Genomic DNA, 19,362 nt, shown 5'->3' on the forward strand with positions numbered 1-19,362 from the left:
CTAGAGGCCTGTGGGCTACCCGAGTCTTTCTTACCTCACCTCCCGAGGTCTTCGGCTGGCCACGCCGGGTGCGCATATGAGAGAAAGGACGTTCCAGAGTCGAACAAGGGTTGAGCTTTATTTCAGGGTCTCGGTTACAAGTGCAGGGGAATTCTTCCTTAGGAGGGAAAGAGAATCTCCCAAGGAGGCAAAGATCTTACAATAAGAGATTGGAAGTAGAAGTATAAGTGAGGAGAGAGGGGGAGGGGAGAGAAGGAGAAGAGGAAAAGCGGAGCCTTGTGTCCTCTTTGGCTCCTCACGTGCTAAGAGAGCTTTCAGGCTTCCCTGATCCTACTTAACTCTCCAGTCGCATAGTTTGCATCTAAATACCGTGCTGTTAGATAACAATAGTGTGCCCAGATCCGGGACAATCTCGAGGGCGGGGAGATCTCTCTCCCATCACGTTTCTCACGGGAAGAAGCGGAAATACACGAGATAGCTCGGTTCACCTCGATTCCCAGCCGTTTCCTGGGGGGGTCTCGTGAGAGCTCTAAGATTTAGAAGTTCCCACCTTTACCTGCCGGAGACTGTCCACACGGAATTGAGCTTCCAACCCTAGCATCAATCAAAATATAAAGGAGAAAAAACTCACTATTTCTTTTGACAAAAGTTTATATATACATTAAAAACAAATCAATGATAATTGCAAATTTGTGGTTTTATGATCATTTAAAACTATTAAAATATAACTTCTATACAGGGCAGCTAGGTGATGCAGTCGATATAACACTGGTATTGGAGTCAGGAAGACTAATCTTCTTGAGTTAAAATCTGCCCTCAGATACTTTCTAGCCAGGTGACCTTAGGCAAGTCACTTAACCCTGTTTGCCTCAGTTTCCTCATCTGCAAAAGGAGCTGGAAAACCACTCCAGTGGTTTTCAAAACCACAAAAAGGAGTGGCAAACCACTCCAGTATCTCTGCCCAGAAAACCTCAAATGGCATTACAAAAGTCAGACAGGACTGAAACCATTGAACTAATGAACTACCTTCTATACATGGTCACCAACTTCAGGAGAAAAATATGACCAAATAAAGCCTAGAGTCTCAGTTTCCAGTCCAAAGCCTTATCCCCTTTATTGTGCTGGCTGAGTTATGAGAAAAGAAATGAAATTCTTTCATTTCCTCTTTAAAACTGGGGAAAGAGAGAAGAGCTGTCAACATATAGCAGCATATCTGGTAACATAAGGAATTTGGTCAGCATGTACTCAGGGCTTATTGGGCCAGACACAATTATGTGGTAATCAACAAACATTTATTAAGCACCTACCACAGGCAAGCTCTGGGAATAGAAAGAAAACAATGAGATCATTCCTCTGCTTGGGAAGCTCACGCCCTAAGTGGAAGGTTTTAAATTTAGAGGGGATGCTCCAGGTTACCTTCACCTGACTCCCTCCTTTTACAGAGAGAGGAACTCGATGAAGGAATGAACCAAAAGGCATTTATTAAGCATTAAGTATTGTAAGCTGAGACTCAGAGGACAAAAAGTGATTTTCCTATAGATTTAGTAAAGGCCAGAACCAGAATTTGAACCCAGTCCTAAGGGTTTCAAATGTAGCACACTTTCTGTTGTACTGTGCTGCCTCCCCAAGGTATCCTGCATTTATTGCTCCTAATGAAAGGCAGGCAGGGAAGGAGGGTGAAATCCTATAGCACACTGGCTCACTTATGGTATTCCTCCCAGTGCACTCCCTTCCCTTGGAGCATGGCTGGCGACCCGGCCACAACTGGACCATTTTCACTCCCTTCTCCTTCCAGTAAGAAGCCATCAAATGACCCCAGATGGAAAACAGGACGGAGGTGGATCCATGGGAAGGGTCAAGGGTCACTGGTAAACTATATAAAGCTTCACACAAGTTGAATTAGTCCTTATTCACAGTGAACATGTTTTTTTCTTTGCAAAAGCTATTTTATGGACCATTCCCAGGACTCAATGGGGGTGGTGGTGGAGGGTGGGGAGTTTCATTGAAGGGGACTTAGCTTTCTAAGTGCAGCTGTCTGGGCCTGGTGGTGGAGTCATAGGCCCATCCGGAAATCCAAAGGTGCCTTTGGACTTAGAAAAGATGAGGCTCCCATCAATCAATCACTGTGGACATGATGTTCCCTATTTTGAAAAGGGTTCAGATGCATCTGTGCAAGCTGTAGGAAACCTGACCACACTCCCCAAGAAACCATGAAAGCATGGAATTTGAGAACTAGAAGGAACATAGAAACCCCTCTGGCATTGTCTAACTTTGGCCCAGACAGTAATGGACATCAGGTCCTGGTGTGGAGAGAGAAGCAGTTTTTGGTCCAAAGGAAATGCATTCCCTCTCCCCTCTCCACCCGTACATGTGCACATCCATCTTTGAAGCAATCTGGATCCTGCTGGCTAAGTGATTTCCTTGCTTTCTTTTAATAAGATTCTTTAATTTCCCCCAAGAGCACAGATAAAGGAAGAAAAAGGATACTGGCAGAAATGCTGGGATGAGCAAATTAACCCTGCCTTTGTTAGTGCAATAATGTCTTTAAAGACCTCTCTGGGAAGATTCAAAGGTCTGAGAATATTCCCAAGGACTCTCTTTAAGTGAAACAGAACGACCATCCTTTATATTTTTGGAGAGGCACTAAAATATGATTCTTTTAGAGGCAGAGGAGCATAATAATTGAAGCTCTGGACTCAAAGTCAGGAAGATCTGGATTCAAATATCACCTCTGATGCCTCTGGCTGTGTGAGCCTGGGGAAGGTACTTAGCCCTCCATAGTCTCGGCAGAACATGGTGCCTGAAAGGTGGCAGGCTTTAAGCACTTTTAGAAGGAACTTCCTTTCCTGGGAGATCTCTATACCAATGAAGTCACAGGTCCATCACCATCTTAGAGGCAAGCAATCCTCCTAATCACTTTTTGGAGAAGTGGTCAATTTTGTTTAATTTTTGTTTTCTCTGATTTTAAATCTAGATGGAACATAGAGGTCATTTGGTCCAATCTGCCCATTTTACAGATAAGGCAACTGAAGTTTAGGGGAGTGAAGTGATTTTGCCCCAAGGCAAGATATGTAGGACTGTAGGGTCTTCTTCTGGTGTGGAGGTGGCCCTGTTGTCTTAGAGGCAAGACCATCAAGGGGAGAGGGTTAGTCCTCTACATCCCACCAAGCACACAACTGCCAAGAAGGATTTTCCCTGAGCACCAAGTGAACTAAATTCATTAAAGCTCATCACTGGAACCTTTGACCTCTACAAAGTTTGATCGTCAAGTAAATAATGATTTTGTGAATGCCTGGAGAGATAGAGGGGTAGCAAGGAGGGAGGGAGGGAAAAGGGAGAAGGAGGGAGGGAGGGAGAGAGAGAGAGAGAGAGAGAGAGAGAGAGAGAGAGCGCACTTTCTCCAAAATTACCAGTGCTCTCTTCATTGCTGATCTAGTGACCTTTTCTCAGCCTTCATCCTTCTTGACTTGTGCGCAGCATTCAACACTGTTGATCACCAGCTCATCCTGTGTTCTCTCTCCTCTGAGTATTTGTAATACTATTCTCTCTTGGTCTTCTACTTAATAAGGCTGTCCCTCTCAGTCTCTTTTGCTAGATCTTCACCTAGCACCCTAGAGGCACTAATTCTGATCATCCCCAAAGCAGCTCTGGTCTTTTCATCAAGAATGCTTCAAAGTCCTCTATTTCATTGAAAGATCATTTTCCTCCTGAAGTATTATACCCAGTTTTGCTGGGTAGGTGATTCTTGGCTTTAGTCCTAGTTCTTTTGACTTCTGGAATATCCTATTCCATGCCCTTCAATCCCTTAATGTAGAAGCTGCTAGATCTTGTGTTATTCTGATTGTATTTCCACAATACTTGAATTGTTTCTTTCTAGCTGCTTGCAATATTTTCCCTTTGACCCGGGAACTCTGGAATTTGGCTATAATGTTCCTAGGAGTTTCTCTTTTTGGATCTCTTTCAGAAGGTGATCGATGAATTCTTTCAATATTTATTTTGCCCCCTGGTTCTAGAATATCAGGGCAATTTTCCTTGATAATTTCACAAAAGATGATGTCTAGGCTCTTTTTTTGGTCATGGATTTCAGATAGTCCCATAATTTTTAAATTGTCTCTTCTGGATCTATTCTCCAGGTCAGTTGTTTTTCCAATGAGATATTTCACATTATCTTCCATATTTTCATTCTCTTGGTTTTGTTTTGTGATTTCTTGGTTTCTCATAAAGTCATTAGCCTCCATCTGTTCCATTCTAATTTTGAAAGAACTATTTTCTTCAGTGAGGTTTTGAACCTCCTTTTCCATTTGACTAATTCTGCTTTTTAAAGTATTCTTCTCCTCTTTGGCTTTTTGAACCTCTTTGGCCAATTGAGTTAGCCTATTTTTCAAGGTGTTATTTTCTTCAGCATTTTTTTGGGTCTCCTTTAGCAAGTTGTTGATCTACTTTTCATGATTTTTTTTTATCTCTCTCATTTCTCTTCCCATTTTTTCCTCCACTTCTCTTACTTGATTTTCAAAATTCTTTTTAAGCTCTTCCATGGCCTGAGACCATTGAATATTTACTTTCGATGTTTGGCATACAGAAGCCTTGACTTTTGTGTCTTTCCCTGATGATAAGCATTGTTCTTCCTCATCCGAAAGGATGGGAGAAGATATCTGTTCACCAAGAAAGTAACCTTCTTTAGTCATATTTTTTTCCCCTTTTTGAGAATTTTCCCAACCAGTTCCTTGACTTTTGGGTCCTTTATCAAGAGTAGGGTATATATACTCTGGGGATCTGTAAGATCTCCATTCCTCCAAGGTGGTACAATCCAGAGTGTACACTGGTCTGGGAGAGAAAGAGATTTTTGTGCCCAGAATCTTAGTAGTTTCCTCTTCACAACCACCTGGCCTCCAGTTTTGCCAAGCCAGTACTGGGGTCTGAGATTCAGATAATGACAGGGCCACCATTCAGTGAGAGATAAAGATCAGCTGCTGCAGGGCCTCTACACAGGGCTGAGGTAAGAATCAGCTGCTCAGTATCCCCAGGGGTTTTACGATCCAACAATAGATGTGGGCTGATGTGGGAACTGTTGCCTCCTGCGTGATGTGGCCTCTGTGGTCACTGCCTGAGGCCAGAGCTATGGGAAGGCCCTTTTCCCTTCTCGACCAGCTGAAAAAACCCTGTCACTTACCTTTGGCGCCTGTGGGTTGAGGGATCTGCGAACCGCTGCTACTGCAACTGGGGATTCTGCCCCTGAGGTCTGGTCTTGTCTTCCTCCCAGAGCTGTGCAGCATGGCCAAGGCTGGTCTGGGCTCCCCTCCACATCTGGTGTGACAGACATTTCCCGTTGGCCTTTCAGGTCACCCTGGGCTGGAAATCTCCCCCACTCTGTTGCTCTCCACTTCTGCTGCTCTAGAATTTGTTGAGAATCTTGCTTTACTGGTATTTTATGGGTTGTGTGGGAAGAGCTGGTCTATGTACATCTTTCTACTCCACCATCTTGGCTCTGTCCCTCAGTATCTTTCCTACTAAATCCCTCTTACAAACTTCTCTGTCTGTCACAGGGTACCATTCTTCCAGCAGCCCAGGTTCTTAGCCTGTCCTACATTGTTCCTCACTCCACATCACTAGGCAGTTGTCAAATTTCACCCTTTCTAGCCTACCACAGGCTCTTGTATCTTTCTCAGGAAGTGGGATGCCAGCTATCACCATAGCTACCACCTTCATTCAGCCCTGAAACATCATTACTACATCTCCTACAACTGGTCTCCCTGCTTCAAATCTCCCATCACTCCAGTGCATCTGCCACATGGAGGTCAACATGACCTCTCTTGAGCATCACTCTCCTTCTTAATCCACTCCAGTGACATCTTGTTACCTCTAGGATAAACAGTCAACTACTCTGTTTTTCTTGCTAAGCCCTTCACAAGCTGGTTTGAACCTACTTTTTTGGTTTCACTAGATGTTAATTTATGACTTTCACTCCAGCACCCAGACAATCTCCTACAGGTCCTTTCTGTCCCTCACACATTGAATTTCATCTCTCATCTCTTCACCTTTGTACTGGCTGTCCTCCATGCCTGGAATGCCCTTCCTCCTAATTTCTGCCTCATAGAATCCCTGTCTTCCAACAGGACAATTCTGTACTTGAAGATTTTCCTGATGACTAGCACCTTCCTTCTAACTACTTTACCACCTTGTATAAATTTTCATTTATTCTCCATAAATTTAGTGTTGCATATATTTTACATGTATTTGTTTTCTCCTCAATTAGAATATAAATTCCTTTTTAAAATTTATACTCAGATCACCAGCACCAAGTTCACAGTACCTGTACATAGAAGGTGCTTTAAAATGTTAATTAATTGAGAAGGGGCACTCTTGTGTGTACCCATGCTTGATCAGGGGGAGAGTAGAGAACTGGGGCTGAGTAGAGGTGGAACATCTGGCGGAATTCCTCAGTCTGTGCCTGTAATCCCTGAACCCAAATCCAGATATCCTGCCCCTCCACACACCTAGAGCTCCAGTTGGATTCCTGCCTTTTGAGGGACTATAATCTATACATATCCTTCTGGACTATCTTCTTTCCCCAGTCCCATTTTGGGACTTAGAAACATGCAATAATGACATATTACTTTAAGTATCATTGACTAGGTGACTTGGGACATATCTCTAAGTCTTTCTCACCCACACCCCAAAGTAAGGACAACGACTAGAACAAAAGGGAATCACTGAATTAGAAAATGAAATAGCTTAATGCACTTAGGTGATCCCAAACCCAAGATGGTCATCTTCCACTTAGACATTCACCAACACAACAATTTTTTCCATTAGATGTGGGTTTCACGGAGACTCTCTCTTTTGCCATGTTGCTTGTCCCAGCCCCAAAGATCCTAACTATTCCCAGTTCCTGTTTCCCAGGGTGAAGAACATTTTGTCTCAGGCTCCTATCTGATTTAAATTGTTGGCTCATCCCAGCCTATTCACTCCACATGTTTCAAAGACTGAAAGCAACATTATCTGAAATGTGCCTGTTCCTTTGAATGATGGGTTCCATAAATCAGCTTGGTTTGATGGCTTGTTTTGAGGAAATTTGGGCATAATTTCATAGCTTCAGTGTTGGAAGAATCATGTTTAAACATAAAGTTAAATTTTTTAAATACATAAATTGAAAAATGAAACATTGGAGGAGCTGTGGGAAGACAGGCATGCTGATTCATTGTTGATGGAGTTATAAACTGGGCCAACATTTCTGGAAAATGATTTGGAATTATAAGTTACTAAATGTGCATATCCTTTGACCCAGGGATCTCACTACTGGGTTTATTCCCCAAGGAGGTCGGGATCAATCTAGGCCAAAATGTTCAAAGTAATGCTATTTGCTGCAGAAAGAAATGGGACCGAACTGCACAAACTATGGAATGGGAATGGGGTAGAACTTGGGCTTATGGAACAACAAATGTAAGGACTTCAGAGAAACATGGGAAGACTTGTGTGAACTGATCCAGAATGAAAAAAACAAGGCCCAAAGGTGATACACACCGTGACTACAACTATACTGAAAGGCAACAAATATCAGGCCAGATACAAATAATGGCATTTTTTTGAGAGGCAGTGTGGTATAGTGGCTAGAGACCTGGCCTTGAAGCCAAGAAAACTGGGTTCAAGTCCTCCTTCTGACCCATGTTGGCTGGACAAGTTTCTTCACTTTTCAGTGCCCTAGGCAAGTCTCCAAGATTCAAATTGCTGATACCTCTTCTTTTTTATATTTTTAAAATTTTTTTAAAAAAATAATTAATTTATTTGTTTTCAGTTTTCAACAATCACTTCCATAAGTTTTAATTTTTCTCCCTTTCCCTCTCCCCTCCCTCCCTGAGATGGCATGCAACCTTATATGGGTTCTACACATCCATTCTTTTTATTTTCAGTTTCACAATTTAATTTCTCCATCTCCACAACCTGTTCTTAGCTCCCAGGATCTGACCCCTATTCTTCTGTGATATATGGTACTTTGCCCCTTATGTTATCTAGGTAGTACCTGGAGTGAAGGGGTCCATAGACAGAGGAGCTGGATTCCAAGTAGATCCCTGAGAAGTAGAAATCAATCCTTTTTTTCCCCTATCCCTCTGCAGGGCTTAACACAGCTTGGGTTCTCCAGGAACAGATAGTTTCTTTCTGGACCCCAACACTGATTATCTTCCTAATTGGCTGCTTACCATGAAGCTGAGAGTCTGGGTAGCCAAGAAGGCAAGCTGATGGAAGAAGGGCCTATGGTCATGTTTAGTAAAGCATAAATGGAAGTGTGCCTAATCGTTATTTATATTTGTAATATATAACAACAGCTATAAAAGGAATGCTGCTACTTCCCATCTATTTGAAGTTTAGCATGGCCTGGTACCCAAGATCTTTTGTCTACCTCCACCAATTTATTACCTCTTTCAGACTTTTTCCCTTTTTCTTTTTCTGGGATTAGTTTTCTGTAACTCTATATAGTATTAGAAATTACAGATAGCTAGAGCATAACAAGAAGGTTTTTACTGGGTCAAGGGTCAGATTCACAGTTGGCAGGAGATGGTATTTGATAAATAATTGGCTGAGAGCTTGGGAAGGTCTATGGGTCATTGGAAAGCTAATTCTTGGTGTTGACAATGGGTCCACGCACACAAATGTCCTGTCCTCTCTCTAGCCGCCACTCACAGTCAATCAGGTAGTTGACCCCATCAATGACAAGTTGTACCAGCTCACCCTCTCTTTTGCCTAGCCGATCCAAGTTGAAAATATCAAAAGTGCTGCCTGTGGCTGCTGTGTTCACCCCACCAGTTCCATGTTTTTGTAGCCTTAGTTTCTGTAAGATCTTGGGGAATTGACTGTCCTTGCTTAACAGGGGCAGTTTGACATGTATGCCTGCTTGATGTCCAGGTCCCAAATTAGAAGTGCAAGTCAGGATGTAACCCAAACTTTCATTCCACATGAACTCCCAGACACATTCTTGGATTAGACATTCCAGTTCCTTGAGTCCCCTGTAGAATCTCTTGAACACTCTTTCCATGTTGCTACCCTTTTCCATTGAGATGACTCGTGTGTGATCCTCTTTATTCACCCAGATCAAGAAACTGTTTTCATTGTTGTGCCAGATTCCTCAAGCATCTGGACAGTCTGGGGCCATTCCTGCTGCTATCAGCAAGGGAGACACAGACTTGTCAAATAGGAAGTGGTCATCAATAAGTTACTGTTGCTCAGTCTCAGTCATCTTACTGAGTTGGTAATATTGTCCAGCCAGGTCACCCTGCAAGCCAGTCAGTGCATCCACTACAATATGTTCCATCTCCCATCGCTAAGCCCTTGTACAGGCAGTGGGTAGACTGAGTCCCCTGATGCTTTGGTCAGTCCAGACTCTTGAGGATAATACATACCTCTCATCAAGCTTGAATCTTGCTGGCATCCACATCTGTGGTGTTCTTCATTGTTTGGGCATCATAGCCACAATGTCTTTCTTGGGTCACTGGGTCAAAAAGCTCAGCAAATACCTCAGAGGTCTCTTCATCTCCGGCTACCAGGCCCACAGTATTGATAAAAGGGTGATTAGGGTTGTCCACACCAGTCTGGATACACTGGTCTAGTGTCCATCCTGTAGGCATGGTCTTGTTGCAGAGCCAGCAATAAACAGCTGGACTCAGGTGACTAGCCATGCAGTTGTTATGTTTTCGAAGGTCAGGGTACTCTGCACTGGGTGGGTATAACCTTCTTTGCTCACCAGAGGCTTGTAGTGGGTCAGGAAGGAGCAGATACCCAGAAGCCAGAGACCCTGTGCCGGCCACAGCAAGAAGCCGAGTCCGGGGCAGGCAGATAATAATCGGGAGAAGGAACTAGCCATGGCGTGGTGGCCAGGTACTTGATCTTTGAGTTAGAGCTGGAGCTGGGGCTCAAAGCAAACCAGAGGCCAAAAGCTAGATCTGTAGCTGGAAGGGGAATGGAGGTGGGCCACAACCGATACTGGAGCAGAAGACAAAGGGGTTGGAGACCAAGTTGGAGTCAGAGCAGGGGCTGGCACTTGAGCTGATCAGTTGGTTGAAGTCACAGGTTTCCCATCAGTTTCTCAGTCTAACTTTGTGGAGCATGGAAGTTGGTTTGCAAGGGAAATTTCTTTCTCTCTCTGCTCTTCCTTTTCCCCAGCCTCTCCACATACATTCTTATTAAATACATTTTCACATTAGTCATGTTGCATAGAAGAATTGAAATGAATGGGAGAAGTCATGAGAAAAACCAAACCAAACCAAAACATAACACAAGAGAAAATAGTCTGCTTCATTCTGAGTTCCTACTGTACAGTTTTTCTCTGGATGTGGATGGCATTTTGCCTCAAGAGGCCTTTGGGAATGTTTTAGGTGCTTGCACTGCTATGAAGGGCTAAGTCTATCAGAAATAGTCCTGGCACAGTGTGGCTGTTACTGTGTATAATGTTCTGGTTCTTCTCATGTCATCTAGTATCAGTTCATATAAGTCCTCCCAAGCCTCTCTGAAGTCCTCCTGTTCATCATTTCCATTGCATTTATATACCACAACTTGTTCAGCTATCCCTCAATTGATGGGCATCCCCTTGATTTCTAGCTCTTGGCCAGCACCAAAAGAACTGCTATAAATATTTTTGTATATAGGGATATTTTCTCATTTTTATGATCTCTCTAGGATACAGTACTAGAAGCAATATTGCTGGGTCAAACAGTATGTACATTTTTGTAGCCCTTTGGGCTAAATTGCTCTCCAGAATGGTTGAATCAGCTCATGACTCCACCAACAATGAATCAGTGTTCCAACTCTCTCACATCTTCTCCAACATTTATCACCTTCCTGTTTTGTCATGTTAGCCAATCTTATAAGTGTGATGTGGCACCTCAGAATTATTTTCATTTGCATCTCTCTAATCATTTACAGCATTTTTCATGACTATAAAGAGCTTTAATTTCTTCCTCTGAAAACTGCCTGTTCATGTTCTTTGACCACTTATCAGTTGGGGAATGACTTGTATTCTTATAAATTTGACTCAGTTCTCTATATATCTTAGAAATGAGGCCTTTATCATAGACACTAGTTATAAAAATTCTTTCCCAGTTTTCTGCTTCCCTCCTAATCTTGGTTGCATTGGGTTTGTTTGTGCAAAAACTTTTCAATTTAATGTAATCAAAATTATCCATATTGTACTTCACTTCATAACGTTCTCTATCTCTTATTTGGTCATAAATCAGACAAATAGACTATCCCTTGCTCCCCTATTTTGTTTAAAGTATCAGCCTATAAACCTAGATCATGTGTCCATTTGGACTTTATTCTTGAGTATGGTGTCAGGTATTGGTCTATGCCCAGTTTCTATCCAGTCTTCCCAGCAGTTTTTGTCAAACAGTGAGTTCTTATCTCAGAAGCTGGGGTCCTTGAGTTTATCAAACAGTAGACTGCTATACTCATTGACCACTATTCCTGGAAATCTGCAGTGGAGAGGCTTCTCTCCCACCTCACAGCACATCCAAGTGTCCTCCAATGGTCCTCCAATTTAGTCTTCCAATGACTAAAAGGTCTCTTAACTGACTATTGCATGGGACTTCAGTGAGCATAGAAAGAAGGAGCAGATGATCCATGACCTTCATCTAAGCAGCTCCAGTGAGGATCTAACTCCTGCCCCCAGAGAAGGTCCCTAGGGCTGGTGGGCTCAAACTTGAAAGTAAAACTTGAATGTAGTGAGGCACATAGTAGGGAACAGGTATGGCACATCCTTCCCCTGGGAGTCCTTTTATCCCTTGATAACTGATTAAATTATTCTGTAAGCATTCAGAGAGGTGTTCTCACGTGATCAAGGTAAGAAGGCTTGAGTATCTTGTTAATTGAATTGTGAGGGAGGAACTCTGTCTCTTACATCTGAAATCTCTCTGTCTGTCTGTCTCTCCTTTCTCTTCCTTTCCTTCCCTCTCACTCCCTCTTCTGTCTCTCTCTTTTTTCTCTCTCTCTCACCTTTTTTTCCTTCTCTCCCTCCGTCTCTCCAACTCTTTTTCTCTGTCTCTCCCTCCCTCTATACTCACTTCCACTTCTTAGAATTCCTGACTTCCTTCAAAATTGAACTATCACCCCCTACATGAGACTTTTACTGATTCCACCAGCTACTAATGAATGTCCTGCTCAGAAATATGTGAAGGTACTATTTCCCTTGCTAGAATGTAAACATCATGAGACCAGGGACTGTTTCCTTTTTGCATTTTTATTTGCAGGGCCTAGTACCTTATCTTGGAGTGGAATGGCCTTTGGTGGGAGATGAGCCTCACCTGCTCAACCAGCCCTCTACCATCTCTGAAGTTCTAGAGTTCTTCATGTTCAAGGAAAAGAGAAGAAAAGACAACACCAGGATGTGAGGTAAACAGGGAGGAAGGAATCACATGAAAGGCTGGTATGTGGCTGGTATTTAATGTTTGTTGGATTGGTCAGGATTGGCATCAGAAGTCTGAAATCCTATTCCTGTGCCCTGGGTCAGTATAGAAGTCTGAAACCCAAGTCTTCCACAGGCTTCTTAACACTCTTACATCTAGAGTTAGAAGAAACTCAGAAGGCATCTAATTCCACCTCCTCATTTTACAAAGGAGGAAACTGAGGAACAGGTACTAAGTGACAGAAGCATCAGTGAAAGCCAGGTCTTTCTCCCTCTCTTCCTGCTGCCCAAGAAAGATCATTTTCCTCCCCTTTGCTGATCACTTCCAATGCATCCTAAAAGGGCAAGATCAGAACAATGAACTGTAGTGCTCTTGCTGTTGACAAAAGGCTGCCTATATGTTGGTGTCACTGTGTCTTTGACCCTAGTTATTAAGTGAGGAGGGGGAATTCCATGACAATGGTGGGGAACAACTTCCAGATAGGAACAAAAACACATTTGGGAATGTAGTTACTGATGGCTAGTTTCATTCTCTGGGAGGATTCTCCTCTTTGAAGGTAAAGCCCAAACTTGCCCTCCAGACTTGTTGAATGCCTAGCATTTACAAAGCATTTAGTGTTCTCCACTTTGTTAAAATGCACTGAGCTAAGAGGTGGGGTGAGGGTGGGTTGAGTGCCTGAGCTTACGTTTATTAGTTCTCATTTCTTGGCCAGTTAATGTTTCTCACAGTGGAGTCCTGAGGACACAGACCTATCATATAAGGAAATTCTGGGTGGAAAGCTGCCATTGTGGAGCATCCTCTGGGGCTGTGACTGAGAGTCCCACAGACATGGGGAGGGGGCCATCTTTGGCTCTCTTGTTCATCCTGTGCATGGAGAAGGAAGGAAAGTTACTCACCCACATTGGGCCTTTCGTGTGATTCCTTCCTCCTTTTGCCTCACATCCTGGCGTTGTCATTTCTTCTTCCATCCTTGGACATAAAGAGCTCTAGAACTGCAGAGATGGTAGGGGAGTGGCTGAGCAAGTGAGGTTCATCTCTCACCCAAGGCCATTTTGCTTTGGGATAGCTCTCACTGTAAGGATTTGTATTGAGCCATTGTCAGCTTTTTCTGCAACATCCACCCCTCTGTTCTCCTGGTCCTAGCCTCTGGGACCAATCACAAAGCTGATCATCTTCTTAAATACTTGAATCCAGCCCTCATGTCCTCTCTCCCCCTTCTCAGCTTTCTTAGCCTTAGCACAATGCTCATTGACTTGTCTTAACCTTTCTCACTTACAGTGACAGAATTTAGTTTGTTCTGTTGACCTGAAAACTTGGTTAAAAAAAGGCAACAGGCTAAATGCATACATTTTATGATTTAATTAATTAATTGATCAATTCCCTATTAAAGACAACGGTAACATAATGCATTATGGAGCCAGAAATGTTCTGGCTGCCCAGTGCAGAAATCTTCTGGCTTATATACATTTTGCCGTGAGAAAGGTACTCTCCTAGTTGAACAAATCCTAAATTCAGCAAGACAGGACAATTAACAAAGCAACGTCAGTCAAGTCTTGAGATTCCAAGGTGGGTAAACATATGTCTCAGGTGGTAAGGAAATCCCACCACTAGTAAGTGGCAGGCTTCCTACCCCAAACAGACAAGTGACACAGGGAAGGGCAAACAATGTTCAATAGAAACCCAGGATGCCTATTATTTCCTTACCATTAATATGCCATAACATAGTATATGTCTATAGATAATAAGATACAAAGGAAAGTCCCATTATTCAAGATAGTGTCTTAGGTTAAAGGTCTCCCAGGGAATGCAGAGTCGGCCTTGGCTGGCTTTTGCTGACATAGGAAGAGGCACTCTCTGAGTTTACTTCAGAGAGAACAAAGAGATTATTCCAAAATTTTATATTAAACATTATCATTCCCTCCTTTTGGTCAAAGGCAAGCCGAAGGCTTCGCCTGTAGACCAACAAAGATATGAAAAAAAAAACCCTCTAAATAACCAGTAATGTGAGAGTTTACTCTTCATGCAAGTCTGGTCCAGGCTCTTGGGAAAGTTGTCTATGTCTGATGGCATCTTCTTCAGGCCTCTTCAAAACTGGAGGGCACGGTCCACTCAGGATCAGGAGCAATAGAGGTGACAGATGGATCCAAGAGTCTATACAGAAAACTTGACAGGGTCTCCCAGAAAACATGGTTTGACAATTGAGATGAAACAATACAACATAGTTAACATGGCTAAAGACACTTAGCAATAGTTCAGTTTCCCAGCCATGCAGGGCTAGGTTCAAACAACACAGTGAAGTTTTTTTACAGTTCACAAATTGTATTTTTACATTAAGTCAGGTACAAATTAAAACTTAGATGGTTCACAAAAGACTAGTTTTGAAAGGGAGATTTACGTCACCAATATAAACAAGAAAATTAAACATGAACCATACAAATCAATGCAATTATTATTTCAGAGTTAATTAACATTAAGTTCCTTGTATCCCAGTAATCCATTCTTAATTTTCATTTAAATTTGAATCCCAGATTTCTCATGTAGCTATCTGATACCTAGATATCTTTTCTTTGACAATAGGTTTTATTCTTGGGACAGTTCAAAAAGAGAATTCTGCCTTTCTGGTTCAAATCTAGAAGTTCCCAAATACTTCTGACAATATAAATTAGTACAATTACTTAAAATTTGTTCTCCATTTATGAAATTTCAGAAAATTTCAGTTCACATTATTTACTGTTTCTATCTTTACCTAACTCTTGTACCTGGAATAAGAATCTTTCAAAATGTGAGGGTTCAACTATATAATGAACTCATCTGCCTTTTAACTTATTGGACAGATATTTTAACGGAGAATATATTATTTCATTTACTTTACTACTATCCTATACAAATTTTATGCAAAAATCCAAATTTGAGATCTTATTATCAAAAGGATGACAAATTTTAGAAGTCAATCATATCCATTTGCATATGATTCTTAGAGGAATCAGGCTAATCCTGTTGTTTTTCATCAAAATTTGCTAATCTATTTAATCAGACATCTATCACATTACATCTTTGTCTTATTGCCTGATCTAATCATTTCCTCGATGTTATCTCTATATTATATTTATTTATTTGGCCAGGAATATAGGTTAAAGTTGTAAGCTATTCATTCCTGCACCCCATTATAATAACTCAGAGATGCTCCAATTTTTATTTATTATTTGATAGACTTAGTATTGTACTTTCAGAACTTCTTGATTATAAAGATTTGCTATAAAAGAGAAAGAGGGACAATGTCAACAGAAGGAAAGGATCTCCTTAGTTCTGGTTGATTCCAGGAATAAGCCATTATCTGACATGTAATCATGAGGTTACCAGGTGCTGAAGGCAGGGCTTAGAGGTAATCAGGTGGGGGATTTCCTTTCTCAGAAAGGAAATAGCACATTTGGAAAATAAAGTTAGGAAGATCCTACCTAGGCCGTGTCCAAGTTCGTCTTCAAAACCTTTCCAAGCATCCACCATTAGCCTGCAGCACATGTCAATTGGCTTTATGATAACTTAGACAAGTATTCCTGTAATCAGAGCTTCAAACAATAGTAAATTGCAGTCCCAGTCTTATATAGCAAATAAATATTGGCTGGTATCCCTCAGATAAAATACTTCCTCACTCTTTAAACCATCTGAAACTGACACAAAAGTATCCAGAACAACTATCTAGGAGCAAGAGGGGTTTGGATAACCCATATTTATTCCCAAATCCTATCTACCTTTCATAGTTTCAAACAGAACTTAATTTATCTTTCCAAATCTCTCAATCCTATTCTTCCACTTGCTTTTACATTTTAACCATAAGACAAGATAACTCATAAGTTATTACTTTTTACTAGAAAAACTGTACTGGAATACTATTCCAGCTTAAACAAAGCAAAGAGGTTAATGACTAAACTCATAGTTTGATGGAATTACGTCTTTGTTTCACAAGTTGTTATTCTTCCCTAATTATACTCACTCTGGAAGAATGAGATACTTCAGGAATTAAATTTTTTTACATATAATAAATTCAAACGCAAACTTTATCTCTGACTTAGGCCATAGAATGACTACATATTCAGATCAAAACAGCTTAAATTAACTGTATATTATTTTGAAGCTTTAGTAGGCCTTCTAAGAATCACACATGATTTTTCAAAACATTTCTTCTAAAAGTATTTCCCTTCTTTAAAAACAGTTTAAAATTTACTCTAACGTTCACTAAACTCTTATGAAGAAAACTAGTTGGAAACTTTTAAAATGCTTGATATCTCTTTCTCTTTTTTTTTCTTAAGCAAAAATAAACCTTTAAAACTGGAATTCATTAAAGCTGAGTTGTTACAAAAATGTTCTTAAGTAATATGAATTTCCAAAGTATTATAACAAACTGAATTCTTAATTACTGCAGTATTCTTAGATATGAGACTGACTCACAGAAAAATACTGTTGCTTTTAAAATCCTTTTAAACGATGGGAACATTTTAAGATAAGTCTTAAGTAGTTTACATAAACTGCCCATGTTCTAATTTCAGATAAAAATAATATTAGATTTCCCAGTAAGATTACACAAAAGGCTCACATGTTTTGCTGGTCACTTGTTATTGACCACAGAAATTTGCTATAGAAGGAAAAAGCAGGGACATATGACATACAAAATATGACAGGATAAAACATCCTTTACTCTGTTTGAATTCAGATGGGAGTGAAATTCTCCAATGATGCAGTATCTGTTTCATAGCCAGACTCAGGAATAGACAGGTGAGAAACATTGCTTTTTAAAGGAACACGATAGGGAAACTGAGTCAGGGGGATCCCATACTAGATTGAATCTAGAATTGTCCCCTCAGTGTTTAGTCAGGTGAGAAATATTCCTTTGTGGCATGTGTCTCAGATACTGATTTAATGCAGACAGCTATACCCAAATTCAAACTCAAAACCAAAAATAGTTATGGTCCCAAATGCCTTTTTCCTTAAACAGCAAGTCTCACTAATCACAGCTTAGAGTCAGATAACAGTTATTTCCACTCTCTTGGAGTTACAATAAACAATAAAGATTTACCAGGACACACACACGTAAGGGATTCCATTTAACATCTTTCCTTCTCAGATTTAAAACTTTACTGAAGTAAAAGCCAATTATTGAAAATTTTCTCTATCTATTACAACTTCTGCGCAAGTAATATTCATTGTTTAAAATTTACATTAACCAACCAAATTCCTTCACTAGGACTGATGATCTTACCCACAAGAATGAGAGGACTGTTCTGAATGGGCAGAGGGAATCTAAATATAATTTTCACTCCATTCCCTCCTTTCCATACATAGGAATCATTTAGCAATGTTAGGTTTCAGTATTAAAACAGTAATCCCAAATAACTTAGTTAATAATCCTACAACTTCATAGAAGACAGCCAAATTGTTAAGCTTTAACTTTTTTAACAGACAAGGGTGAAAATACCTGGTTTTCTAAATGACAGTTACAAAACATTAAAAGACAAGGTTACCAGGACTGATAAAGTAACATAACTGGTGTTACACAATTTTCCCAACATCTTTTAGTTTCAACAAAATTCAAATTAAAAATTGCTTTGTCTAACACCATTTCTAGATTACAGTGGTCACTCAATTTTCACAATCTAAGAGAAATTCAGAAATACAATCCTAGAAATAGTTTTAACACAACAATAACTACAGATGGTATAATCTGCATTTCCAGAAATTATTGATCTTATTACTTTTAGCAATTAAAACCACTTCAAAGGTAACAATTACATTTGAGAGATAATAATGTTGTATGTAACACATACCAGTCATTACGTTAAGCATTTTACAATCATTTTATCATTTTGATCCCATAACAACAAACATAATTATTTTTACAAATCAGAAAATGGGTCAAACAGAGATAAAATACTTTTTGCAACTGAAACAGAGAAGTGAAGCTTACCAAGAGCAGAGAAACTGATGTCCCAGTGGTGACTTTCGCAGGCAGAGTTTAGAGAATGCTCGCTACAGGCCTGATTCTTCCACGTTTCCCCCAACCTCCCACAGCAGCAGAATTTGCTGAGCCCCTAAGGCGATATGCAGGTGCTGGGACAGGGTGGGCGGAATGTCTAGGACCTAGGTGGCATTTCCAAGCTGTACCTAGAAAGGTGGGCTACTCACAATCTTAGGAGTAATTTCAAATGATCAGTTCCCGAAATATTTCTGATTAATTTCACAACATACAAATCTGCTGAAATGATTTTACCTAAGATAATCTAACTTTCCATTGTAATTCCAGGTTGGCCAGACCAGAATGACAAGGAAAAGTGTTAAAATTTTGTTTGTTAATTTATTTCCCTAGCTGCAGCCCTTGAAGTCTGGCTGCTTGCACTTAAATCTTACAAGATAACACAATCATTCACAGCACACATGATATGGACAGGGACATACACCAACAGACAAATTGACAACAGGATAAATACAAATGTAGCTCACAAAAAAACAACCCAGAGAGAGAGAAGGCAATTAGAAGCTTGCTAGAAATCCCCATCATGAATTGGCTATTATCATTCTGAGGAAAGGATGTTGCAAGAATCCAGGGTCTGATAATACAGGGGAATCCTGCAGCCTTTGCTCAGAGCACCCCTGCCATCTTTTGAGGGGTGGGGAGCCTTGGTACCCCAAAGTTTCTGACTGTCTTAAAGAAACAGGCGCAATGGGAATAGGTTCAGGCCTTTAGTTCTTGGTGGATTGTAACTGGCCTCTTCAGGACTAGAGTCCTTAAAGGAAAGTGGGGAGGGGGAATGAGGAGGAGGGAGGCAACAGAGGCTTGAACAGAAGCTGCCTTCCTCAGGTCTAAGGTAGGGGAAGGCGAGGGGGAAAGATTGCATCTAAGTGCCGTCAGTTTCCCCAGATCAGAGGCTTTCAAGGGGAGGGTGAGGAAGGAAAGGGGTGAGGAATAGGACGGAGTGAAGGG

At 40.9% G+C, this 19,362-nt stretch overlaps 1 pseudogene; it reads right to left on the bottom strand.

The window, feature by feature from the left end:
* Positions 1-8,608: 8,608 nt before the first annotated feature.
* Positions 8,609-9,853, bottom strand: LOC140523494 (creatine kinase U-type, mitochondrial pseudogene; annotated as a pseudogene).
* Between the last annotated feature and the right edge of the window lie 9,509 nt (positions 9,854-19,362).

Source organism: Notamacropus eugenii, chromosome 2 (assembly GCF_028372415.1).
Source record: "Notamacropus eugenii isolate mMacEug1 chromosome 2, mMacEug1.pri_v2, whole genome shotgun sequence".
Lineage (NCBI taxonomy): Eukaryota > Metazoa > Chordata > Mammalia > Diprotodontia > Macropodidae > Notamacropus > Notamacropus eugenii.